The sequence below is a fragment of the Physeter macrocephalus genome, chromosome 11, assembly GCF_002837175.3.
Source record: "Physeter macrocephalus isolate SW-GA chromosome 11, ASM283717v5, whole genome shotgun sequence".
In the NCBI taxonomy this organism is placed as follows: Eukaryota; Metazoa; Chordata; class Mammalia; order Artiodactyla; family Physeteridae; genus Physeter; species Physeter macrocephalus.
Genome location: NC_041224.1, coordinates 172,082,538 through 172,109,504, shown reverse-complemented (window position 1 = coordinate 172,109,504; position 26,967 = coordinate 172,082,538). Strand labels below are relative to the sequence as shown.

At 50.0% G+C, this 26,967-nt stretch overlaps 1 long non-coding RNA gene across 3 annotated transcripts; it reads left to right on the top strand.

Moving 5' to 3' along the window:
* Positions 1-520: 520 nt before the first annotated feature.
* Positions 521-17,515, top strand: LOC114487231 (uncharacterized). 3 transcript variants are annotated; one of them, XR_008618739.1, is made up of 5 exons: positions 521-1,071; positions 6,033-6,279; positions 9,040-9,101; positions 10,154-11,721; positions 14,554-17,515. It is a non-coding gene; the product is annotated as an uncharacterized lncRNA (long non-coding RNA). The 3 variants fall into 3 exon arrangements; XR_003682158.2 differs by having other exon boundaries at positions 9,040-9,279; XR_008618738.1 differs by having other exon boundaries at positions 9,040-11,721.
* Positions 17,516-26,967: the final 9,452 nt, after the last annotated feature.

The following is a 26,967-nucleotide window of genomic DNA, read 5'->3' as shown; positions in this document are numbered from 1 at the left end:
ACAGGCCTCAGTCATTGGATTTAGGGCCCACCTCAATCTTGTATGACCTCATCTTAACTTTATTGCATCTGCCAAGACCCTACTTCCAAATAAGGTCACATTCACAGATATTGGGGTTAGAACTTCAACATATCTTTTTGAGAGACACAATTCAACTCACTACACAAGCTGTTCTGTCTTCTTACTCCAGAACCTCATAATGTGATAAATGCAATAGTAGAAGTGGACACACACCAAAGAATAACACAAAATCAGAGGTGGAGGCGAGAGGATGGTTGGGGAAGGCTTTCTGGGTGGGAGAATGGCCAGGAAGCTCAGAGGCGGGTCTGGGCTGCAGCACTCACAGATGGACATGTCAACCACTCCAGGTCGGTAAGAAAGGCCCGGGGAGTGGACAGGCCATGAGGGAAGGAGCAAGAGAGAGAGGAAAGGATGGAAGGAGAGGGAAAGGAGAGGAGGGGGAGGAGAGGGAGGAAGGAGAGAGGAGGGGGAGGGAAGGGGAGGGAGGGAATTAACTCAAGACAGGTCAATGGGAATAGAGCTCAAGATACATGGAGAGATTAAAGCAAGTTAAGAATGACAAGTACGGCATGATACAAATAAAACACCAAATGATCTATGCATTTTCTATGAATTTGTAACTGTATGTAAAGGCAGTTTATTTTATTTTATTTTATTTTAAATTGAAGTAGAGTTGATTTACAATGTTGTGTTAGTTTCAGGTGTACAGCACAGTTATACATAAATATACATATATATTTTTTTCAGATTCTTTTCCCTTATAGGTAACTATAAAATATTGAGTATAGGTCCCTGTGCTATACTGCAAATGCATTTTAAATGGGCTCAAAGGAGACACCACAAAGCGACCACCATGGTTTCATGGTAGGGGTGTCACTGCAATACATGGGGCTGGACCAGGGGAATTCTAATTATATCTATAAAGTTCTGATTTTTTTAAGGGCTAATATATTTATATACTGTTTTCTTTAATACACACAGAGCAAACAGACTGGGAGCAAATATGCCAAAATATCAGTGATGGCCGATTCTGGGTGGTGGAAATAGGTGGTGAGTGTTGTTTAACCTTTACTCTTAAATGAGCATGTATCATTTTGAATAAAAAGGAAGAGAGTGATTAAAAAAAAAAAACTGTGAGTGAAAATGCCCAAATGTCACATAATAACAGCAGTTAGTTCAGAGTAGTGGGGACACGTGATGTCATCATTTTCCTATGAGGATTTTTCTCTGTTAAATTTCCCCAGATTAAAACGAGGCCCAGGGTCCAGGTCCGAGCCTGGAGGACCCCAGCATTTGGGAGATGGCAGATCTCAGAGCAGCCATGCCAGCCTTTGTTTGCCTGGGGCTTGATGAGGCCACAGTTGTGTGTTAGCGGTGGGGGGGGGTGGTGGACAGAAAGGAGGGGGTGCCGAGGATAAGGAAGGGGAGCAGAGAAGGGGGGAGAGGAGAAGGAGAGAGGACGAGGGAGAGCGGGAAAGGGTGCCTCCCCATGTGAGCTGCCGCCGCTTCTCCAGGACTGGGGCAGGAGGCTGGGCTTGGGGACCCGCGGGCAGAGGATAAACCATCCTTTCTTCCTAGGTTGCAAACTATGCAGCTTTTCCTGCTCAAGCTTTTAGTGAGAAGCAGAAAAAGTCCAGCTTCATCCATATGTTCATCTCACTCCAGGGAATTCTCTGGAATGGAGAAGGAACCCAAGTGGCATTTGTTTGCTGTGAAAAGTGGCAGAAGAGAAGCTGCATCAGCTGGAAAGTGTCCGAGCCCCAGTGAGCAGCTCTCTGCTGATTAAGTCAGCGGCCCTGGGCCCTGCCACCCCTTATCCCAGAGTTACAGCCTCGTTTTTCAATTATACTTTAATTTGAACATCTACAGAAAACGCCTGGCGAACACAGGAGTCCAGGAGGAGAGCCGGGTGTGACTCAGCCCGTCTTTCCCTTCCTCGTGGAGTGGACAAAGCACACTTCCCAGCTCTGGGGTCTGCGACCTCTTGCCAAATCCTGAACTTAAGACTTGAAAAAGAATTATTTTAGCTCCATCAAAGTGCCATCTTTTGTCCTTAGTCATAACATAGAAAATGTTATGTTCAGAGCCAAGCGGATTCCCCAGAGGTCGAATCCAGCCTTTTCTCTGACAAGCAGGGAAACTGCGGCCCCAAAGAGCCCTGACTTGCTTGGAGCCCAGCCAGACCCAACTCAAAGACTCTAGATGTCTAAACTAGAATCAAAAGGAGAAAACACCTCAAATGGATGTTGGTGGCTCTGTGGAGGCATCTTGTCACCATAGGAAATGGACGGGCCTCTGCCACCCGAAGGTGCACACATAGGGGGTCCCGGGGCTGGTGCCAGACAGGCCCCTTATGTGTCTTCCTGGGTACTTGCCTGCAGTTCCTAGGGCCGCCACAAGGTGGCTCCAGGCATTGCCAACCACAGCTTCCGGGTCCAAAGATCCAGTTTCCATCCCTAGGGACTGTAAGAGGGCAGAGTGCTCAGCGTTGGTCCCCACCCTCTCTCAGATCTTAAATTTTCGGGGTGTGCAGAAGCACAGGGGCCCTGAGCACATTACCGCCTCTCTCTGAGCCTCCTTCACCCACCTGTGAACAGGTGTGCTAATAGCCACCTGACTCACAGAGTTATTATGACAATAATGGATGTGGAGCCCTGCGGGAATGGCAGCCCCAAATTTCCCAAATTCCAGACCATAGTCAGATCCTCTGGGAGCTTGTTGATAAGCACAGCCTGGGACCCAGTGTCAGATGCAGAGAGTCTGGAGCAGGCAAATCCATCCGCGAGGGTCCTCCCTCCTCACAGGCAAGCAGGTGGAGGTGACTATGGCTCGACACAGAATACTCACAAGGGAGGCGTCCCGACCCTCAGCCCCGGCCCAGAGCTGGCCCCGTGCACCAGAGCTGTCTTCCCCCAGGGCAGAAGAAGGGTCACCATGACACCTTGCACAGCCCCACTCTCAGTCTGGCAGGAGGCAGACATGTAAACTGTTATAGCCCTGCCTGGGAAGTGGTGACCTTGCAGTGGGACAGGATACACGCTGGGACGCTGTGATGATCTGCTATGAGGAGCCAGGCAAGGCAACTGTTACCAACCACTGCCAAAAGCCCAGCACTTGTCCATGATGGACTCAACAAATGAAAGCAGATTTCAAGTTACTCCTATACGAACATCACTCTCACGCAAGATACATTTTCCAGAATGTTCTGGGGTAGGTTTAGCATGACCTTGCAGAGAGCTGGGTCCAACCCACAGGCGTGTGTCCTGCTGAGACTGCCTTGGGGCAGTGGAAAAGATGGAGAGTCTGTGCTTCGAGCATTATGCGTCACTGGGTGGGGAGGAGGGTGTTAAGGGATGTCATTTGGCAGAGGGGACTCTTGATCTCAGTCTTCAAGGAGGTGAAAGGATGCTCCAGGAAATGAGAGCACATGTGCAAAGGGACAGGGGACTGCCAAAGCCTAATGCGAACCACATGAATTTGGAAAAGGCTGGAGAGAAGTGAGCAGAAGATGGGAAATGGGTGGGAGAGCTCTGTGGGGGGCTGGACCTGGAAGGGCTCCTAATGCATGCTGGGCTGCTCAGATTTTACACAGAAACCCACAAGGACCTCTGAAGGCTTCTCATCTCCTTGAGGGCATGGACTGAGGGACAAGGAGGCCAGATAGAAGGAGCAGCGGGGGGCCAGAGCAGCGGAAGTGACAGCAGAGATGGGAGACTTTTCAGTTGTGACATCTACGGTATGCGGGCCCACAGCAGGAATGGATGGCTGAGGACCGCAGAGCAACCAGACGGGCCCGAGGGAAGAAGGAGGGGGCAGGGGGCAGGGCACCCGACTGCTGACAGCATCTGGGTGTGAGGGGCCCTGAGAGCCTGCGGCTTGGTGAGCCCAGCTCCAGGATGGCCCTTTAGGAAGATGAAGCTGGAGCAGAGGGCGAAGGAAGGATGGGCAAGAGAAGCAGGAGAAACGGCAGGAAAATTCCCTCCGCAGTGGCGCACAAAGCAGATGGAGGAGGAGAGGATGCGGAGGTGGGCGCGCACCCAGGAGTGCAGGGGACACGGGTGGACTCCAAGTGAGTGAAACCCAGGGCAGGCTCACGGGAACGTCCAGGGCCACAGAGGGGTCTGCAGAGGAGTCGCTAAAGAGTAACTGGGACCTACTCACTGTGTGGTCACAGGCAAATTCCTTCTCTCCTCTCAGCCTTAGTTTCCTTATTATTTAGTAAAAAAAAAAAAAAAAAAAAAAAAAAAGGGTGGATGACACGGCCTCAAAGGCCCTTATAGTGTGGACCTTCCTGAGTTGTCTAATTAGAGTATATCCCTACGCCTTAAGGAAAACACCAGCTAGCAAGAATGATGGAGACATCTACACTACAAATGGGCCGCTTCTGGACATACCCTACACACTGTCACGAGAGTGTATTTTGTGCGAGACCAGCCAGGGCTGCCATGTACAGCTGCACAGGCTACACACTGCACAACTCCAGGCACTGCCATCTCTCTAGACTGGAGTAGGAGGGAGCCATGCACAGCAGCCCCTCTGCTGAGAGCATCCTGTCTGTTCCATGGACATGCTCCACACAGAACACCTGCAGTGCCTACTTCCGGGAGCCTGGAAACTATTCTCTAATGTGATTGGAGAGACTAGGAAAAGCCCTGACTCAGGAAACCGAGGACCTGAGTTCAAGGCTGACCTGCTGTGTTACATGATAAGACCTTCCCCTCTCTGGGCCTCTGTCCCTTTCTCCTTAAAGTAACTGGGACAAGCGGGTCTCTGAGGCCTCGTTCAGCTTCTGTGTTCCCATTGCCAGAATTCACTTTCTCTGTGGAACTTGCAGCAACCCTGCCAGGGTCGTGACCACTTCAGCACTGAGAGGGCCACCTGGCCTCTCTTGGCCACTCCCTGCCAGTCCTGGGAGCTGAGACTTTTCCGTGGGCCTACACACTGCAGAGCAGACCCTCTGCTGGGCTCAGCCCAGCCCACGTGTTCCTGGGAACCGTGGGGACTCACTCCCTGCACCAGCTGCTTCCTCCTGGCCGTGGCCACGACCCAGGGCTTCCTGACCGCCTTGGCTGCCAGGCCAGCATTCAATGTCCACGCTGAGCAGTTGCTACCGCAGCACCTGACAGCTGGGTGGCTCTTGTTCAAACCCTCAGTATCTCCTTTAAATCCCATGAGTAAAACCTCTGGATTTGCTGCTGAGAAGAGCAAACAGGACATTCATTTTGGGGACCTTCTAGCCCACGGATAGGGTGGGTGAGATTCACTTCTCTGCAGAAACTCGACCTCATTACAGAGCAGCAATTAACATAATGAGTAGCATGTCCTTCACACTTTACAGTCTGTAAAACCCTTTCCACGCTCAGCAAGTCACTCAGAAAACACTAAGGCCCATTCTGGGCTTGCTCACAGGGGCCATGGACATGAACCAGCATTGCTCAAAATTGCTCACAGCCCGCCTGGCTCAGAGCTCATGTGAGTCTCAGAACCAATGAGCTTGGTATTATTCTCAGCCCCAGAGTAGGAAACTGAGGACAGGAAGATTAGGTGACTTATCCAAGACCCCACAGCTAGGTCTTGAATGCAGGCAGCAGACTCCAACCCCCAGATTCTTTGTTCCACCCCACATGCTGTGGCCTGGGCCCAGCACCTTCCCTTTCTGGGCCTCAGTTTCCTGGTCTGTCCAGTGACAGGGAGCCCTGGAGTGATGACACAGCTCTGACGCACACAGATCCTTTGATCCCATATCTGAGGTGGATTTGGCAAACAGCAGAGTTAGCTTCCAAGATCAAATTGGCAGGTCCAGAGCCCTAACTCAGGACAGACTTTGCCTGACAAGCCACTCAGGCAAGCAGGTGTTTGGGCCAAGACCGAAATATGCACAACTCACCTTATAAACTATAAACACCCCGCAATCTGAGTTCCAGCTATCCATCACCCAGCCTGTGAGCTGATGTCCGCCGGCCCTGAGCTGAGTTTCAGCCCCAAAGCTGACATTTCATTTCTCTCCACAGAGTCCCATGTTGTATATCAGGTGCTGGGCCAGGAGAGGTGAGGGAGGAGGCTCCTGAGGCTGGACCTGGCCATGCTGTGCCCAGGATGGGAGCAGCACAGCCCGCAGAGGGTGCAGGAGAACTAGCGGGCCTTCTCGACAGCGATGGAGCTCAAGGCTCCCATGCACCTGGTCACGCGACTGCCCGTGGGACCTCAGCACAGGGAGCCACGGTGAGAGCAGCAGGTGGAATTCAAAGCAGCCCACAGGTAAACGATAATGGAAAAGAATATTTTTTTTAAAAAGGATGTATAGGGCTTCCCTGGTGGCGCAGTGGTTGAGAGCCCTCCTGCCGATGCAGGGGACACGGGTTCGTGCTCCGGTCCGGGAAGATCCCACATGCCGTGGAGCGGCTGGGCCCGTGAGCCATGGCCGCTGAGCCTGTGCGTCCGGAGCCTGTGCTCCGCAATGGGAGAGGCCACAACAGTGAAAGGCCCACATACCACAAAAAAAAAAAAAAAGGATGTATATATATATATGTATATATATATATATATATATATATATGTATAACTGAATCACTTTGCTGTACAGCAGTAATTAACATAATGTAAATCAACTATACTTCAAAGTGGAAAAAAAAAGTAAGTTTGTGAAAACAAGCTCAACTTTCTCCTTAAAGATTATTTGTGAAAAGTAAAACAAACAAACAAACAAACAAACAAAAACTCAGAAACTTTTAAACTTCATACAATAAAGTAAAAACAAAAACAAACAAAAAAGAAGCAGCCCACTGGAACACTGGCCCACCCTCTGCGGGATGATTTCCATTCGCCCCTCCAGAGCCACGCCCACTCTCCACACTCTTCTGTGTCCAGCAGGGGAATCGCTGGGTGCATTTCAATGACTTCTTGCCTCTGCTTCTCAGTGGGGTCCCACAATGGTAGGCATGAGCATAGGATCGGGGTACCGGAGAGAGAGGCAGGGGTGTTCATTCCCCTTGCTCTTTCCCGCAAAGATGGCAGCACGAGGCAGGCTGTCCTCTCCTACAGTCTCCCCAGGTTTTGGTAACTGCTCCTTCTTCTTGGCCCTCAGGCTCCCAGGTGGGGCCAACCCAAGAAGCTGCACCACCCTTGTTGATTTCCCTTAGCCCTGCCCACAACTTTGTAAATATCCCCTCTATTAAACTCACGACCTCTTCCACATATGCTACGGGATTTCTCCCGGAATGCTGACAGATACAACCCCTTACTGTACATCACAGAATCTAGGGACGTCAACTTTAAGGTGCACTATTATTTCTATGTCCCTCTAAGAAAGAGTGAACCTCTGTCATAATGATGACACAAAGGAGACCCATAAATTATGACACTTCCTTGTCACCTTAAAATTTCTTATTTCACATTTATTGAAATAACTGCTTTAGACTTGTTTAGACTTCGAGTTTTTTTAAATCATGTATCACCCTTGTAAATACATTAAAAGGAAAATATAAGCAAAATAAATCAATTAAGGCATTCTCAGAACTTCTCCCCACCCAGAGCCCACCTTTGCCTTGGAGTTATAACGTCCGTGTTTGTCCACATGGTGTCGGCTCTGGGCCATTGTGGGCACTGGCAATGCTGCCATTGTCCCTAGGAATTTTTTTCCAAGCCACTGCCTGCAATCTGCAAATTTTCATGTGCATGTGTGGGCAATGGAATCTATGTTATGACTTTCACCTGCCAGCATCAACTGTACATTTATAAAAAGGTACATTTATGCAACTTGATCTATACATTCAATGAAATCCCAATCAAAATCCCAGCAAGTGATTTTTTAGAATTTACGGAACTGGTTCTAAAGTTTATTTAGAAAAATAAAAGACCCAGAACAGCCAACACAACACTGAAAAAGAACAAAGTCAGAGGACTGACACTACTTAACTTCAAGACTTATTATAAACCTATAGTAATCAAGACAGTGTAGTATTGATGAAAAAAGAGACAAGTAGATCAAAGGAACAGAACAAAGAGCCCAGAAACAGACTCATACATGTATAATCAAATGATCTTTGACAAAGGGGCAAAGGTGATAAAATGGAGAAAAGATTGTCTCTTCAACAAATGATGCTAGAATAACTGGACATCCACTCACCACACCCCCCTCAAAAAGAAAGCAAAACAAAAAACACAAAAGGATCTAGATAATGACCTTTTGCTTTTTATAAAAATGAACTCACAAGAGATCATAGACTTAATGTAAAATATAAGACAATAAAACTTCTAGAAGATAACATAGGTGACCTTGGGTTTGGCAGTGAGTTTATAGGTACATCACCAAAAGCACAATCCATGAAAGAAAAATTGATAACTTGGACTTAATTAAAATGAAAAACAGTCAAGAGAATGAAAAGGTTAGGTACAGACTTGGAGAAAATATTTGCAAAACATATATCTGATAAAGGACTCATATATGTTATACATAAAGAACCCTTAAAACTTAATGGTAAGAAAACGAAACAACCTAATTTAAAAATGAGCAGAAGATCTGAACAGACATCTCTCCAAAGAAGAGAAACAGATAGCAAAGAAGCATATGAAAATATGTTCAACATCATATGTCATTAGGGAAATGCAAATTAAAACAACAATGATACAGCTACACGCCTCTTAGAATGGCCAAAATCTGGAATATGGACATCAAATGCTGATGAGGATGTGGAACAACAGGTGGGAATGCAAAATGGTGCAGCCGCTTTGGAAGGCAGCTTGGTGGTTTCTTACAAAACTAAAAGTATTCTTACCATACGATTAAGCATTCTCACTCCTTGGTATTTACCCAAAGGAGTTGAAAATTTATGCTCACACAAAAACCCACACACAAATGTTTATAGCAACTTTATTCCTAATTCACCAAAACTGGAAGCAACCAAGATGTCCTTCAAAAGGCGAATGAATATATAAACTGCAGTACATCCAAAAAATGACATATTATTCAGTAATAAAAAGAAATAAGCTTTTTTTTCTTTGCTCTCTGACTGCTTTCAGCACCCCCAAGTGACCGTGCCTGGGCTGAACTGCTGGAGGAGAGGCAACCACATGCGGCAGAGGTGAGCCATCCTTCTGGCCAGTTCAGACCTTCCAGTCCCAGTCAAACCTCTGGAAAAAGCTAAGACTGGCCCAGATCAACAGAACAGTCAGCCAACCCATGGTCTTGGGAGAAGTGATGATGGTTGGTTTAAGCTCCTAAAATGTAGATTGCTATGTAGCCATAGCTAACTAATTCAGGTATATTTGCTTTCTCTCATATTTGTCTATGGGTTTTCTTTGCATGGTTATGATTATACACAATTGGATAACTTGCTATCTTTCATTTAACTTTATATTCAAAGTATGTTTCCTTGTAAGTACATGTTTTTACGACCATCATTTTAATAATTCAAGAATAAATGTTTAAAACTAGGGATTGGCAAACCACGGTCCCTGGGGCAAATCCAGCCCATCACCTGTTCTTATAAATAAAGTTTTATTGGAACACAGCATTGCACACATCTATGGGTGCTTTTTTTAAAAAAAATATTTATTTATTTATTTATTTGGCTGCATCTGGTCTTAGTTGCAGCACGCAGGATCTTTGTTGCAGTGTATGTGTTTCTCTCTAGTTGTGGCACGAGGGCTCAGTAGTTGCGGTGCATGGGCTTAGTTGCCCTTCAGAATGTGGGATCTTAGTTCCCCGACCAGGGATCAAACCCACGTCCTTTGCCCTGAAAGGCAGATCCTTAACCACTGGACCACCAGGGAAGTCCCTATGGCTGCTTTTGTACTACAATGGCAGATTGAATAGTTGCAACAGACACCATATGGTTCAACCAGCTGAAAATATTTATTATCTAGCCGTTTTCAGAAAACATTTGGCAACCCCTGTTTTAAACATGCTTTTGCCAAATTCTTTTCAAAAGGATTGTCATGGAAGAGCATCAGTCTTTCTACATCCAGGACAACATTCAGTGCTTGTTTGTTTGTTTTTGCTTTCATATTTACACATTTTAAAAAATGAGAAACATAGTATCTTCCTGTTTCCCTTTGAATTTCTTAGAATACTAGTGAGCCTGTATATTTTTTTCATTTTTTAATTAATTAATTAATTTATTTATTTATTTAGGTGGTATGCGGGCCTCTCACTGCTGTGGCCTCTCCCGTTGCAAAGCACAGGCTCCGGACGCGCAGGCTCAGCGGCCATGGCTCACGGGCCCAGCCGCTCCGCGGCATGTGGGATCTTCCCAGACCGGAGCACAAACCCGTGTCCCCTGCATCCGCAGGCGGATTCTCAACCAGTGCGCCACCAGGGAAGCCCGTTAATTTATTTTTTAAATCACTTCTTTAGAGAATTTTCTGTTGCTCATTTATTTACTGGAAGATTGTTTTTTTATTTGTTTAGTTTGCCAATTTATGTGAGCTCTTTATGTAATTAAAGTATCAATATTAATCAATTTCTTTCTTATTGGTCATAACTTCTAAAAAACCCTTGCAGAGGCATTTCTGTGATTTATTCATCAGGTGACTGTGCAGTTCCCTCAACCTCACTGAACTTCAGTTTCCTCATCTACAGGCAGAAACAGTTATTTTTTTCATAGTGTTCTTCTGAAAACTTGATGAAAGCCGAAAACTACTAAAGAACTGATAGTTATTATTGGTATTATTATTATCCATGAGAACAAACTAGCAGAAATTAAAACATCCAATGCATTCTGCCTGACTTGAAGGATGATATAGAACAGTGGTTCTTAAACCGTGTTCCGTGAACCCTAATGTAGCAGTCAGGATTCCTTCAGTTGTTAAGTGAGAGAAAGCCCAGTTCAAACAGGCTTAAGCTAAGTAGGAAATCTATAAGCTCAGGTAACTGTAAAGTACAGGGTTGCAGGTACAGCCAGATCCAGGAGTCCAAACAATGTCATTAGTCCTTGCTTACTTTCTCTCCATCTCTTGAGTCTGCTATCCTCTGATTTGGCTTTATCAGGAAGGCTCTCTTCTGTGGATGCCCACAGATTCTGGCTTTCACTCAACCTGCCCAGCAACTCCAGAACAAAGAGCAGATTTCTTATTCGGTGCTTCTAGGAAAAGTTCTAGCGCTGGACTCTGGACCAACACAGGTCACGTGCCTTTCCAGAGCCAATCACTGCAGCCAGAGTGTGGCACTGGCTGATTGACTAGGTCTGGTGCATGGAACCGCTGCCTGAGAATGGGTAAGGTTGGGTCCCCAGAGGAAAATCAGGATCTGTTACCAAAGAGGACATGAGTATGGGCAGGCAGAACCAGATATCTCTGGAGGTGCCTGGTGGGGCACACTGGGAGCTGGGGTACCCTGCTTTCCTCCCTCACTTCAGCCAGATTAACTTCCTGTTCATCTGTTTTATATTGTGGGCCTGCCACTAAGATTTTATTTGGAGAACAGCTGCTCCTGCTAAGTGAGTTTGGACATCTGTGATATAGACAAAGGGAAACATGTCCAGAGAGGGGGCTGTGGATATGAGGGCCCTGAACCCACTTTTTGCAAGTGACCATTGAGGAACCAGCAGCAAGGAGACTCTGAGGACATGGCACTGCATTCCTGGAACAAGCATTTATTGGGCATGTACTGTGTGCTAGACCTGAGATTATAGCGGGAACAAGAAGACCCATCCCTGGCGGAAGACTCACATTCTGATTAGGCAGACAGCAACATGTGACTAGGTAAATATTGCACTGTATTATAGTTGAACCATGGTACCTCCTCTGAAAGAAATGACATAGGATAAGATGATTAAGAGTGATGGGGTTAGGGGAAACTTTACCTAGGATGGCCAGGGAGGGCCACTCTGAGGAAGCAACATTTGAGAAGGGATCCTTGAGAAGGAAACCTGCAAAGAGTCTCCTGGCACAGGGAACGGCATGTGCAAAAGCGTAAAGATAGGACTGTGCTTTGTGTATTTGAGGGATAGACAGCTTCAGAGCATAGGAAGTAAGGGGGGAAAGCAGGTGAGGGTGAGGAAGAGGCCACAACCAAGTGATGAGGATATGACCAGCCTTGGAAGGAGGTAGGAGCCCCGGTCCCATGCATGGAGGGTGGCCAAGGGGGCAAAAGCTGGTTCTGAGAGGCCAGAGCAAGACGTGGCTCAGGGTGCAGGAATGACAGCTACAGGAAGAGAATTTCCATTCCAGCTCACCCTTCCGTCAGTCAGGGGTGTCCTACTATGGAATGGGTGGCTTGGTCCCCGTCCCCAGAGGTATGCAGCCGGGGTACAAAGACAGAACAGACTAGAGCCGCGGGAGGGGGCGATTTCTGTGAAATCAGCAGAGGAAAACAACCGAACTTGATAATAATGCTTAACAAAGTTTACGGTGGCAAAGGACCCACTTAAAACATTTTAGCAGCAGGCTGCTGTGATCAGAGCAATCTCTGGGAAGGATTTATTTACATATAAAGATGAGACATTTCCCAACAGCCTTGCGACAGCCCCTGGGGTGAGGCTCTCATTGGACGGTGCCTCCCCCAGGTCTGGAGGCTCAGCCCCTTGTGGGCTCCAGCCTCAGCGGGGGGCTGATTGCCTCACGCAGGGGAGGCGGTGGCGCCAGCCCAGCCAGCAGTCCCGAGACATACTTCTCCAAAATAAACCTCGCATAAGCATTTAAATGTGCAGCTGAGCATGGAGTACAGTCACATTTTTATTCCAAGAATGCAAATGAATCCCTGAGGGGTCTGGAAGAGGGCAAAGATGCCCTGACCCAGAAGCTCTCTTTCTAAAGGCTTGAGCTGGACCCAGCTAAATCCACCAGCTCAGGCCGGCCTTGGGGAAACTGAGGCTCAGTAGTCAGCTCAAGGTCACAGAGTGAGGAGAGGGGAGACCGGACTGGAACCTGGCTGCCTGATGCTTTCTGCCCCTGCACAAAATTACCCCACCAGGGCTCTTTTCCTTTGCCCTGAGGACGCTCCCCGATGCAGCCAAGTAGCCCTGGAAGCCTAGGTAACGTGCGTCATTCTACAGGAGGGACTCACTCAGCAAACTTCCGCTGTGTCTGTGCCGGACCCCAGAACCCCAGGGGGAGAGGGCCCCCTGGCAGCAGCGTCTGCTGGGACCTCCTCTGGTTGCTGACGTCTGGACTGGAGGGACTGGGTCCCTCCTGCAGGCTCAGGAATTAGCAGCTGACCCTGTGGGGGAGGAAGAGGGTCGCCTCCATCCTGACTCCCCACCAATGCCCCCAAACACCCCCCCCACCCCTGCTGCATTAGGTTTTCCTCTGGGCTTCAATCACAGCACAGTCTTGTCCCTTCCCAGGGCCTGGCACGCAGCAGGTGCTCAAAACTTGTTGCTGTGAACTGAAGCTAGTCTCCAGCCCACAGTGGACCCTTCTCCACTCCCCATGGCATCACCTTCCCAGAGGTTCCTGCAGAAAGGGGGAGAAGCAATTAGGCAGGTGTGTCCTGGGCAGGGGCCTCAGAAACCCTGGGAGCTGTCCTGGGTCCCCTGTGACCCTGGCTGGCGGGTCTGGACCAGACACTGGGAATGGAGGTTTCTCACAGTCTCCCAGTTTGGGGGAGATCTCAGACACCCCCTCCAGCGCTGACCCCCAGTAATTCATCCTGCCCTGGTGGGCCTGCTCGCAGGACCGTCACAGCTGGGCTCCCCCCAGGTTTCCTCCCCCAGTGGGCCCTCTCTGCTGATCAGAGGCTTTGCTCACACCATCCCTAGAGCGGAAGAGACGCCAAACATTTGTTCCTGGAGCATCACACAGGCTCCCAGGGGAGGGGGGAGGCCGGACCAGGCATGAGGGTGAATGGGTGTCTCCCCCCGACCCAGGGGCCAGTCCCTGGGCCCTGGGTGGAGGAGGGTCCCTCACAGTTAACCCTCCTTTCCCAAGACACATCTTGAGTTTACTTTAAAGTCTAGCCTTTTCCATTTGGAGGAAAGACAGTTTTTTCCTTCTTAGGAAGGGTTTTGCAACCCGACGTCCACCCCCACCCGCCACTCCACTCTCCCGGATCGTTATCGTGCTGAAATGTATTTAACCTCTGGCCTCGTGCCCAAAAGCCTTTTCAGAATTTCACTGTTAGGGTTGGCATTCTTTATTGTCAACGAGGGAGGCCCTCTCCCGACTCGATTCTGTGCATCCTGGTCATCTTCTGACAGAATTGGGCAGGGAAGGGGTGTGCCCGTAATCCCCCTCCTCACAGCACCCGGAGCAGAGATTCCTGGTCTTCCCCTGGGACCTGGCACTGGGCTAGGCCCCCATCAGCTCCTCCTGCACCCTCGGGGGTCTGCCCGCCTCCCCCTTCTGGTACTGACGACCCCCGGGGACGCAATCAGGGCCCAAGAGGTAGGGATGCTCTGCTGGCCTTGCCTGGCCAACCAGGCTCCATTTCTCTGCTAGAGCGAAGTGCCCTGGTCCCTATTTGCTGGAGAATTATAACTCACTTTAAATGAGAAGAGGGTGACTTCGCAGCCGCCTTCCCCAAGCCTAGCGGTTTAGCACCATCTGAATTCCAAATTTGCATAATCGTTTCCCCTGACACCTGCCTCCTTCCAGTTGCAAAAAGTTTGCTCAAGGCCAAGGAACATCTGCACGTGCGTGTGCCCATTCGCTGAATATACATTTATTACCACCTGCTCTGAGCCCAGTTCCTGTAACAATAATAGTTACCGTGAGGCCCAAGTGTGATGTCCCGGCCCGCAGATGAGGAGACCCAAGCTCTGAGAGGCTCCAGAACCAGTGCGAGTTCACCCACCCTAGGAGCCCTGGATCTGAGGTTTAACCGAAGACTGATTTCAAAGCCTGGGCTATGACCAGTGACAACATCACCGCAGCTGCCAAAGGGACATTGCTCTGGGGATTAAACCAGATGATCATATGGTCAAGTGTCATGAGCTCAACAAATGTTGGCTGCCCCCTTTTCCGGACGTTCAGATGAAGAGAAGCTATGTCACAGGTGACTGCCCTCCTGGCTTAGGGACTGACAGGGGGCAATGCCGTGGCCTGATGGAATTCCAGCCAAAGAGAGGCACAGGTGTCGTGCCCTGGGAATTAGAGGAAGGATGGGTCCTGCCCGCAGAGGGAATCCAGGTAGGCTGCATGGAGGAGGGAGCACTGGCTGGCCTTGAGGGATGGGGAGGATTTCGGGGAAAGAGATCCTGCCTAATCCTAATGTGCCGAGAAGGAAGTCTGGGCTGCCATTTTTCCTTTCCAGCCCCTACCCTTCCAGTGGGCAGGGCCTGCCACCCAGGTAGCCCTGGGATCAATCCTGTTTGTACCTATAACCCGTTGCTCTTCCTTCCCCAGACAGCCCCAGTGCCCTCCAGAGGCCAGGCCTGGCTCTGTGGGCCTGAGGACACCCAGGCCGGAGTCCCCGGTCCCTGTTCTTTCCTGGGGTGCCCGTAGTTACTTCTGCCTTCTCTGTCTCTCTGCCTTTGACTATGAGCCTCCTGAGGTCAAGAATGGGTCTCATCCAGTGGCATAGCCAGGCCCTGGCACTCACCCCAGGGCTGAGAAAGTGCCCAGTAGGCATTTGTACCATCTCTCCTCCGTCCTGCCCTCCCTACCCACCAAGATGTCATGTGACCCCAAATCCAAGCCAAAGCGTTCTCTAGCTGGAGCAAGTCACAAAGCAGCTCTGAGCCTCACTTTCCTCAGCTGTAAAATAGGGATAAATCATCCCTGTTCCACCTTCCCTCCAGAGCTCTTGTAGGTGTCAGAACAAGATTACTCAGGTGAGAGGCCTTTTGAAAAGTAAGCAGCCCTCTCAGTCTCTTTGTCTCTTTATATATGCACACAGGAAAGGTTTTTTTAAAAATGAATTTTAAAATATTAGAATCCTTTGCTCACTTTTTGCCTATTGAATGTTTTGTTTTGCCAAATCCTTTAGAGCTTGAACTCTTGCATTAACATTAGAATTTTTATAACTCTTTGTACATTATCAAATGTCTTCACATTGTCATCTCCACTGACCCTCCCTGCACGGCAATGGTTTACATTACCCCAATATTACAGCTGAGAAGACAGAGGATCAGAGAGGTTAAATGACCTACCCAAGATCACACAGCAGGAAGAAGGCTTGAACCCACCCACACCTTCTTATTTCTACTGTTGCATGAGCTTCCTTGCATCCTGCTGAGCTCTGAGCAGAGTCCCAGCTGATTCCTCAGATCAGTAACTGCTCCCCCAACCCATAACAATAATTCTGACTTTGCCAAGTCTCAAACCTAGGCTAACCTAACCTACGCTAAGAGGGTCTCCACAGCCAGCCTGTAGGCAGGGGTCACCCAGGGCCAGGCTGACCTCAGGGAGGAAGGCAAAGTCCCGCTCTCGAGAGACTCCCAGGTGACGGGACACCGCCATGGAGGCCAAAGCTCGCAGACTAGCGGTGGGGGGGCCTGCTCTAAATATCTCCACCTCTAGAAGGAGCGGCGCTTCTGCATAATTGAAGTCCCTGAGGAGCATGAATTACTCATCTCTGCAGTTATCAGCCACCTCAAGTCTAGGCCACCTGGTATTTAAGTGGATGGGGGAGTGGTGTAAATGTTTACTTGTCCGCCTGTGCCCAGGACAGATGCAGGCGAAGTCACCTTTATCTTTATGGAAAGGGGACATTTGGACACAGACACGCACACAGAGAGAACAGCATGTGCTGAAGGTGGAGACTCAATCTCCGTGATGCTTCTACAGCCAAGGATCCCCAGAGATTGCCAGCAAACCCCCAGGAGGCGGGGGGTGGCCTGTAGCAGATTCTCCCTCACAGCCTCGGAAGAACCAGCCCCGCTGATAACTTGATTCCAGACCTCTGGCCTCCAGAACTGTGAGATCATGCATTTCTGTTGTTAAGCCGCGCAGCCTGTGATGCTCGGATACTGCAGCCCCGGGAACTAATACACCTCCCTGTTAGACATCGTCAGTGTGAGAAACTCCCACTGAGATGGGAAGGGGCCCTTATTCTTGAAAGGCATGAGGGCTGGGACTGAAGTCTTCCTCACACATAGGGCTCCTCAGACACCCCTGAGAGCCTGCTGTGGACCCCCTTGTCAACTACAAACTGTCCCTTGCCATTGGCACTTGCCATTGAGCTCTACGAGGATTAAACCATGAACTGCTGCAGCCGCTGACTTTCAACACCCCCTGAAAGGAGTTCAGGGTGGAGGGCAGAGATGAGGCCCTCTGTGCTCCGGGAAAAACTGGCAGAACAGGCCTCCTGATAGTTAGATATTTTCAGGAGACGATTTTATGAGCTCAATTCCTGTATCTCCTCACATCTAGAAAAGCACTAAAATCCTTCATGGTGATGATGTCTGCTTCCTCTGACTAGCAGTAACCTTCACGAGATTAGCAGAAACCTGCAAAAATATGTGTCTGACTGCATGCACTCCCCCTTCTCCAGAATCGCATCTATACTGACCTTTCCCCCACCTCCTTGGAGCAGGTTCTCAGAGCTCTCTGAAAGGCTGTCTCCCCGGCTGTTGTCCTCATTTTGCCCCAAATAAAGCTTAACTCAGAACTCTCACATTGTGTGTTTTTTAAAAGTCAGCACCCTTCACACATGTGGATGTGGATGTGCCCTCCCCAGAGACCCCCTGGGATCTGGGGCTCCCCGGTCGCTCCACCCCCCTGGGGCCTCGGGCTCAGGCTTGGTGGCATTTCTCCAGTGCCCCGGCCCCCAGCCCCTGCCACACCACGCAGGCCTCCCCTCCCTTGCTGCAGCCCTGATGCCCGTGTCACGGGCAGTGCCTCTGGTTCCCTGACCGAACCCAGAGGCTTATCCAAATTTCAGAACGCCACGACGTGGGTGCTTCTTGCTGGGCCAGATACCTGCCTCACGCTGCCCTTGGCTTCCAAGGTGACACCGTCTTCTTCAAAAAGACAATAAACAGGCCACCAGGAGTGCCTGGCAGATCTCTGAGCTGTTCCGTCACAGTGACAGTCAAGGTGACAGGCGCACTGACAGATGAAGTTCCATCTCTCAGCTGTTATGGTGACCCCCGGTCATGTCCCCACCCCCGCCCCAAGAGAGCCCTCTTTCTGGGGCGACCTCATCATTCACCCGACAGAAGCAAGGGCTGCATCCTAAAACACCCTGTCTGCTACTCACAGGCTGGGAGGGGTGAGAAAGCTTTCCGAGCCATGTGTGGGGGGGACCCGCCACAGACGCCATCTGGGCTGGAGTGTGGAGAGGGCAATGAGCTCGCGTCAGATCCCAAGCACACCCTGCCACTCGTCCTGGAAGAAGGTTCCAAGGAGAACCAAGCCATCAGGCAAGTCACCCGGTGAGGAAGAGTCAGTGCTGAAGTTGCTACAGATACCTTGAAGGCCTGGAAACCCAGAGGGAGCCTGATGGATCTAACACAAAGCCCACAAGTGATGCTCAGACTCTGAAAGCACCCACGCTTGCCCTTGACCTCCCTTCCACCACCCTGAGAGCCACTGCGGGCCAACAGGCAAATATCATTATCCCCGCTTCCCAGAGGGGAAACTGATTCCCAGAGGGGCTAAGTGATGTGCCTGGCATCCCGCAGGGAGGAGGTAGTGAAGCTGGGGACGAGCCTCTGCTTTCAGCATCAGAGCCGGGGTTTTCAAGATTTGGTAAGTGGGAGCTTGTGCACAAAATGCAGATTCCTAGGCCCCACCCGGTGATTTTGATTCAGAGGATCTGGCTGAGTTTCAGGAACAGCTGAATCCGTTGCAGCCAGTCCACGGCCCACATCTGGGGAAGGGCTGTGCTAAATGCTCGTCTCCCCAAGGACGCTCCGTCCGCACATGGCCGCCTTCTCCAAGCGGCTGCTGGCAGGAATTTCTCCCTCTGCACATTCCAGTAGTGCATTCTGGGTGAGCCCCCTTTTGTTGAAAGTGGTTCAAATCCCACCTCCTCTACTTATCAGCTCTGTGATATTGTCCTGATTTTCTAATCTGTAAAATGGGAAAAATACCATGACCTGTCTCAGAGTTGTTATAAGCATGAAATGAGTTCATATAGAGAAAATGCTTGGAACAGCACCCAGCACATAATAAGCTCTCAATAAATATTAGCTGTCATTATTATTGCAAACATTTCTGTGGTTATTATTACTACGGAACTATTTCAAGTGTATCTGTCTTGCCTACACAGTAAGATTCTAAACTCCTGAGGGGCACGGGGCTTAGCACAGGCTGGGATATGCAGCATATACTCAATAAATCCTCATTGAGTGTATAAAGTAATCATTAAAGTAATCAAATCTTATCATTAACGTACGGGGGAAGAGATAATAATGATCATGGTAACAATATTATGAAGAATAATATTATTGATCACTTGTTGATCACTTAATACATACAAGGATTCCCCCTAACACTTTACATGAATATCTCATTTAATCATCCCATTACGCATGAGGCGGGCACTACGTGCAATGAGAAAACGGAGGCACAAAGACGTTAAGCAATTGGAGCTACTAAGTAGTTGGGCTGGTATTTTACCCCAGGTTTTCCTAAGGTAAGAGCTCATTAATGCAAGAGCACAATATTGTGTGTTCCTTTTTTCTTGCTAGACTGGAAGCTTCTCCAGGGGAGTAACTGAATCTTGTTCATCTTGTTTCCCTAGGGCCAGGCAAAGGACTTCATATAAAGTAGGTGCTCAAGGAAACGTCTGTTGGCTATGTTTGCATGTATGGATGGGTGCATGGATGGATGGGGGGTTGGATGTGTGGGTGATGGATGGGTGAATGGATGGGTACATGGATAGATGGACAGATGGATGGGTGGGTGATGGGTGGGTGAATGGATGGGTGCATGGATAGATAGGTTCATGGGTGGATGGATGGATGGACGGGTGGGTGGATGGATGGGTGAATGGATGGGTGCATGGATAGATGGGTGGATGGATGGGTGGGTGATGGATGGGTGAACTGATGGGTGCATGGGTGGATGGGTGCATGGATAGATGGGTGAATGGGTAGATGGGTGGATGGATGGGTGAATGGATGGGTACATGGGTGGATGAGTGCATGGATAGATGGGTGGATGGATGGGGGATGAATAGATGGGTGAATGGATAGATGGGTGAATGGATGGATGCGTGGATAGATGGGTGGATGGATGGGTGGGTGGGTGGATGCGTGGACGCATGGGTGGAATGATGGGTGGATAGCTGGGTAGATACTTGGGTGGGTTGGACGATTGGGTAGATACGTCTTTGGGAGAGCATGTGGGTAAATGAATGAATGTTCAGACAGAAGGGTGGATGAATGGATGAATATGTGGGCAGATCGGAGAATGAATAAGTGCAAGAATGAGAAGGTGGGTGATTAGATGCATAAGTGAAAGAATACCCTCCCCATATTACTCTGCAGAGTAACACTCATAGAATCATGAGATAGGGAATGTAGAAAGCAGATGTGTATTTTTGGATAAAAGAAGCTGAGAAATAGTTGCTGGCAATGCCGTTCCTGGAAGGAAGATGGGGACGGGGAAGGCACATCTGGGTTACAGGAAGAGGTGTCCCCTAGTTCGGCAACTTTAGTCTGAAAGGGCCAGGGCTCCACAGTGAAGGCACTAATTGGATTTCATTAAAGTAAAATAGATTTCCTAGGACTGGAAAAGCTAGTTCATTAGTTTAATACATGCTCTACTGGCAGAAGGCACGGGGAGGGGCAGCCAGCCCCAGCTCACCTGGGCTAAGGTCTGAGCTGGGAATGCTGCAGTTTGATGCCACACTAGGGTTCTGAGCACCTGCTCTATGCCAGTGCCTGGACTGGCCATTGGGTATGCAGTGACAAATCAGGTACAATCACTACCTCCAGAAACTCCCAGTGTTGGGAGAAGGCAAACACACAACCAGGCGGTTCGTGCGCAGTGGCAGGGCACTGGACAAGAGCAAGCAACATAGAACGTCTGATCTATGCCCCTGGGGGTCCTGGCAGTTGGGTGGAGGTATGGAGTGGAGAAGGATGAAGCTGGCACAGCTGGTATAAGCGTCATGGGCCATGGTTCGCAAGAGGAAAGCTGTTTGCCCAAAGTGGTGATGATGGTACAAAACCAGTGGAAAAGAGATGTGGGGTGGGGGTGGGACTTCCGTTCATCCAATTGTTCAAAAATATTTACTGAACACCCACTTTGTATCAAACATGCTGTAGATAGTACTGGACATTCGATGGGAAAAACTGACTTGATACTGGAGCTAAGGAGAGTGGTCTTGGTTGGAATTTAAAATTGGGGAGTTTTGAACATATAAAAGGTGGTTAATGCCCCAGCCCAGGTGCAGTCACCCGGGGAGAGAGTAGGAGGAGTGGTTCGTCTGAGTTCATTCTTCCTCCCAGAGCGAGAGTTACTTCCACAGCATCACCGACAGGTGGCCACCCAGCCTCTGTTTGCATGCTCCGGTGACAGGGAGCTCGCTACCAGCTGAGGCAGTCCTGCCTACCTTTGGAAGTTCTGGTTGTTAGTAAATTCTTTCGCATGTGAGCCCAAGCCTCCCTCCTGATTTTATTTCTAGCTGTCTGAGGAGCTACCCCAGTTTGCTTTTTTCTCTGGGTTGGAGATCAGCTCACAGGCAACAGTGGCCATGCCAGGGGCCAAGGATGGCTAGCTGTGCCATCCACCTCAGCCCCGTCCTGGTTGCCCTTCTTCTTACACAGCATCTTTATAACAACATTTGACCCAGTTGAACACCCCTCCGTGAATGGAGGCGCTTTGGTCCTCTCAAGTGCTTTGCTGCTCTCAATCCTCCCTTGGGCTAATGCAGACGCAGGTCTGGGTAAGCAGTCTTCTCCTGCCGGCCGTGGCCCAGCCGGGCCAGCTTCTCTCCGGCCCTCTCTCTCCACCCAGTCTTACCCAGCAGGGGAAAGAACTCAGGCTCTGAGTTCTGCTGGCAAAGTCTGACTTGCAGCAGGCCAGGCCCGTCCACACCCTGAGAGGTCTGGCCTTGGACCAGCTCCTGAGAGATAACCTGTTCACCCTTGAAATACTCTTCCTGATGAGAGGGTCTTTGGGCCATGCCAGGTAGTCTACACAAACAATGTGATTTATGGTGGGGGCTTTGGGCCACGGGCCACCAGTTTGACCTCTGGAGGGGCTGGAGGCTAAGGTCAGCCATGCCCACACAGCTGATGTGGACCCCAAAGCTCAGGGGAGCGTCTCTGGTTGCCACACGTTGCTACATGAATTAGCTCTGTCTGTAGGACTCTGCTGGGAGAGGACAAGTGGAAGCTCGTGCCTGGTCTCTCCTGACTCTACCCTGTGCCTCGCAACCCATTAATCTGTGTCCTTTCACTGTTATGAACCATAACCATGAATAAAACAGCTCTCTGAGTCGTGGGAGTCCTAAGTCCAAACCTAAGCATGGCCTTGGGGGACCCTTGAGTGTTCCTTCCACCACAGCATTCATATCTGCTTTGTTACCTGTCTGTCTGTACCCCACTCCCACCCCCTCAGCCCAAGGCTCTAGCTTACCATAGATTTTCCCTAAACTGCCTTCTGATTTTTGCTCGACAAAAGATAAACCTGGGTTTCTCGGGCCAACACTGTGAAAAAGTCAGAGGCCCCTGGGAGCTCTGAGTGACACTTCCGCTCACATCCCGAGCCATCGAAGTCCGGATATGACCACGGCCCTGTCAGTGTGGGGGCCCTTGGGTACCCCCAAAAGGAAGACCGGAACTCCCCTCTGGAGGATGGAAAGAGCGCAGAATCTTCCAAGAGTCGGTTTCCTTGGTAAGATGTAAAAAAAATGGGAAAAGAGCCAAGTCTGAGAGCAAAGAAAATCTTATTTGGTGACTTCATAGCTGGGCCCGAGCTTGGCCTGGCCCCAACACAGGCTGGCTGGAAAGGACAGCTGTCCTCATGACCCATGGCTGTGACGAGGCTGTGTCCTCCCTGCCTCACCCCCACCCCTTCTCCCCTGCATCCCTAACCTCTCAGGAAGGAGACAGCCTGAAATGGTTTTGTCTGTCCCTGGTTAATGGAGGTCTGGGGATACGAGAGGGGCATATTCAGATTCTCCTTCTTTCATTTAATTTTTCTGTTTAGGCACCTAGCTCAGCTTCTAGAAGCAACACTGCAATCTAAATAACATTGGTGTTTTATGAAATGCTTTTCCAACCATTATCTCACTTGATATTCATCACAATCCTGGAAATTTGGCAGGAATTATCACCCGCCCCGCCCCTCCCCGCTTTCCGCCCTTTTCCAGACAAGAAACAGGATCAGAGAGATTATGTGACTGAGAGGGCAGAGTCAGACTAGAATCTGGTGTCTTCATGCAGGTGCCATGGTGGACACTGCCATCCGACGCATTGGCTCCAGGAGAAAGGGAGCTGGAGGGGAAAACGGGTCCCAGCCCCCTGGAGAATGGCCCTGGGCTCTGCAGCTCTGCAGCGTTTGCTCATGGTGTCCCCTCTGCCGGGACCCCTCTCCCTGTCTGCAAGTTGGGCTCCTACTCATTCTGCAGAGCCCCACCTACATGTTAACCTCTTAATAAAAATTCCAGGGTACTTGCGGGCCAGCTGGATTATGTGATTCCCTGGGCCGTCACAACCCCTAGGATGACTTGATCACCCTGGACTGTCATTCTTTGTTTGACATTTACCTTCCTCTTTGGGTCCTAAGCTCCATCTTTCATCTCTGCAGCTCCTGCCCCTAGACAGGACCTGTCCCAAAGGGTACACACTCTTTAATGCTTATTGGCTGAATGAGTGAATGAATGAATGAATCAATCAAACATATCAAGCTGCCACCCCACGTATTTATTATCCACAAAGCAGATTTGCCATTTTTTGTTATTATCTTATGCATTTATTTTTAATTATTCAAGAAGAACATAATTATATTTTTGCTGTAAGCAATTCAAACTCCACAGAGAGATCCCAATTCCACCTTGTCAACCCCCCATCCAGCCATCACCCTATGCCCCCTTCATTCCAGGCCTTTCCCTAGAGAACGCCATCATCACTTTGGGGTGTCTCTTTCCAGACTTCTTACTACGCGTTGACACACATTTATAACTACATACAGAAACATAAGGTTTTGTGTGTCTTTTAATCTAAATGATATCCCACTTTACATCATATTCTGCACCTTGCTTTCATCACACAATGATATATCTTGGACTTCTCTCCTTGTCCGTTTCAGAGAGCTCCATAGGCCTTTGTAGTTGCTGATCTATTGTTTATCTATCTAGACTCTTCTGGTTGGGCACTTAGGCTTTCCCCAGTTCTTCGCTCTTGTAAACGAAGTGGCAGTACCACATTCAAGTCTTATAACTTCCTTTCCCAGGTGAGTGCCTTCCAGATCCACGCTGGAGCCCCAGGTAAACTCTGGTCCTCCTCCAGCCCATATGCTCAGCAAAGGCCTGGGCTCCGGCCACACTGGTGGTCTAAGGATGGTCAGAATCAAGTGCTTGAGACAAAAGGCATTTAGTGCAACCCTCCTCTGAGGTTTGTTGCCATTTATACCACAGCCCGAGTCATGGCTTCCACAGCCCGGGAACGAAGCCCTCGTCACCCCCCAAGGGAAAGTCGCTTCACTGCAGGACCAACAGGGTTTGCATTCAGACGCGGTTGGCTTGGGGGCCTTGGAGGCCTGGGAGCTCAGCCTTAGATCCCTGTTCTAAAGATCGAGGACGGCAGCCCCTGCCTGCAGGACTGCTCTGAGGGTTAAAGGAGATGAGACGTCCACCGCGCCTCGCACTGGGCCGGCTCTTTCCCACCTGCTCAGCCCCATCAGCTCCTGGATCCATACCCGCCTTCTGCGGCTGCCTGTCTGAGAGCCAGCTTAGCCCCACCCTGAGACCCCTGCTTTCCCGGCCCACCCTGCCCCACCCACTCATCCTCATCTTGTCCCTAATGAGGGCGGGTCATAGCTAAGGAACGGTTTTCTGGGATGTCTGGGAATACGAACTTTGTGTTTCCTTATGTGAGACAGGATTGGAAATTCACCTGCCACCAAAGTCGCCGACGGTCAGTGTTCCAGGATCCAGAAAGATCTGTACAGGGGCCAGCTCCTCCCCCCCAGCTCCTCCTGGCGTAATCTAGCCAAGGCTGGAGAAAAAGACAGATCAGCAAAGGACCTGCCAGGGCCAGGGTGCAGACTCCCATCCCCATGGCCTGGGCCCCGACTCAGTGCAGGGGCCTCTGGAGTCATCTGAGTGTTTGTCCGGAGTCACTAAGCTAGGAGGACTGGGACCAGGAGGAGGAGAGAAGTGACGTTTTCCTCCTAGAGGGAAAGGCCCCTCCCCGGAGGAGGCCATAGGTGCGCCGGGGCGGGGGAGGGTGGTCAGGTTGGCTGACTTGAGCTTCACCTGTTTACTGAGTGATGTTGGACAAGTCACTCACTCTCTCTGGGTCTCGGTTTTCTCGTCTGTGAAATGGGAGCAGGGCTGCTGTCTCACTGGGTTGTTGCAACAGCGTGTGTAAAGTTCTTGGTGACATCTAAAGTCTAAAGCATCGGGTAGATGCCAGGCCTTCCTGCTAAGACACTCTCAGAGGGCAGAGACACGTGAACAGCTTGCAAAAGACCAACGTAAAGGAAGTAGGGCCTCAGGCAGAAAATAAGGAGAGGAGTTATAGGGTAAGTGACAGGAGAGAGGGGAAGGAAAAATGTGGACAGCAAGAAGAAATAGCAATGTGCTTTCCAAATCCCGTTTTCACTCTTCCCCCGTTTTACTGCTTTTCGCGTTCCTCCTCGGCCCCTGTGGCCTGGGTTGATCTCTGGTGGTGTCTGTGGAAGCCAGCGGGGCCGGGCGCCTCCCCAGCCCTGCGGCAGGCGAGCTGCTTCCCACTGCACCTGCCGCTCGGGACTTGGAAGCACACGTGGGGGCCGCAGCATCGTGATCCTCTGGCTCTCTTAGTCCTCCGCTGGAGACTCCCCTCCACTCGGCCTCACCCTGACCCACATAGCTCACCACGTCTCCCTCCCAGCCCCCTGGCTTCTGGGAGAGGCCAAGGAACCCCCATCCCACCCTGGGCCTCAGGCCAAGGCTGTCCCGAGGAGTAGGAGACAGGAGACTGAGAGAGAAAGACAGAGAGATGAGAGATGGGGGTGGGCTGGGGGGAGGGCAGGTACTCAGGAAAGAAAGAAACAGAGACACAGAGACGCAGAAAGGAAAAGGGAGAACTGGAAAGGCAGAAATATCAATGAGCAGGGCCAGGGCACAGAGCAGAAAGTCTAAGATTATTCTGCGGGTTGTTCGTAGGTGTTTGCGGGTGGGGATATGGTTCTGTTTCCAAACAAGTCAGGTGGAAAGCACAGGGTAAAACAGGAACCAGAAAGGCTTCTCTTCTGCAGGGCAATACTGTGCTTTTTTTTTTTTTTTTAACATCTTTATTGGAGTATAACTGTTTTACAATGGTGTGTTGGTTTCTGCTTTACAACAAAGTGAATCAGCTATACATATACATATGCTCCCATATCTCTTCCCTCTTGCGTCTATGGGTGTCGTGAATCACCAAGAGGGGGCTCTAGGGTTTCCCAATACATGTCACCACCGGGGATGACGCGACCAAAATCCGGCACCGTGACATACGCTGACACAGAGATTCAGAGGAAGACATGGACACAGAGAGACGGAGGCTTAAAGGTAAAGGGACAGGCAGACAGACAGAAGGACACAGAGAGGCAGACTTAAAGAGAGCGGGGACACAGGGAGAGACAGAGACAGAGAAACGCACGCACGGTGATTCAGATTTCAATGCAGAGAGAGAGGCAGGGCCAAGACAAATGTGAAGGCACATGAAGAAAGAAAGGGGCAGAATCGCAGGGGCAGAGGAATAATAAGAGAGAGACAGGCACCCAAAGAGAGAGAAGTGATGGGCAGTGCTGCCCTGAAGTTAAACCCAGAAGGGCTCTCGCTTGTTCTGAAATGTAAAGCCCAGCAGGTCGGGCCCCTCCTGTGGCTGGACCAAACACTTCTCCTCTCTCAGCGGGCAACACAGAGTCTGCCAGAACCAGAGGACAATCTCTCTGGGGAAAGTCACTTGACCTGCCACAAAT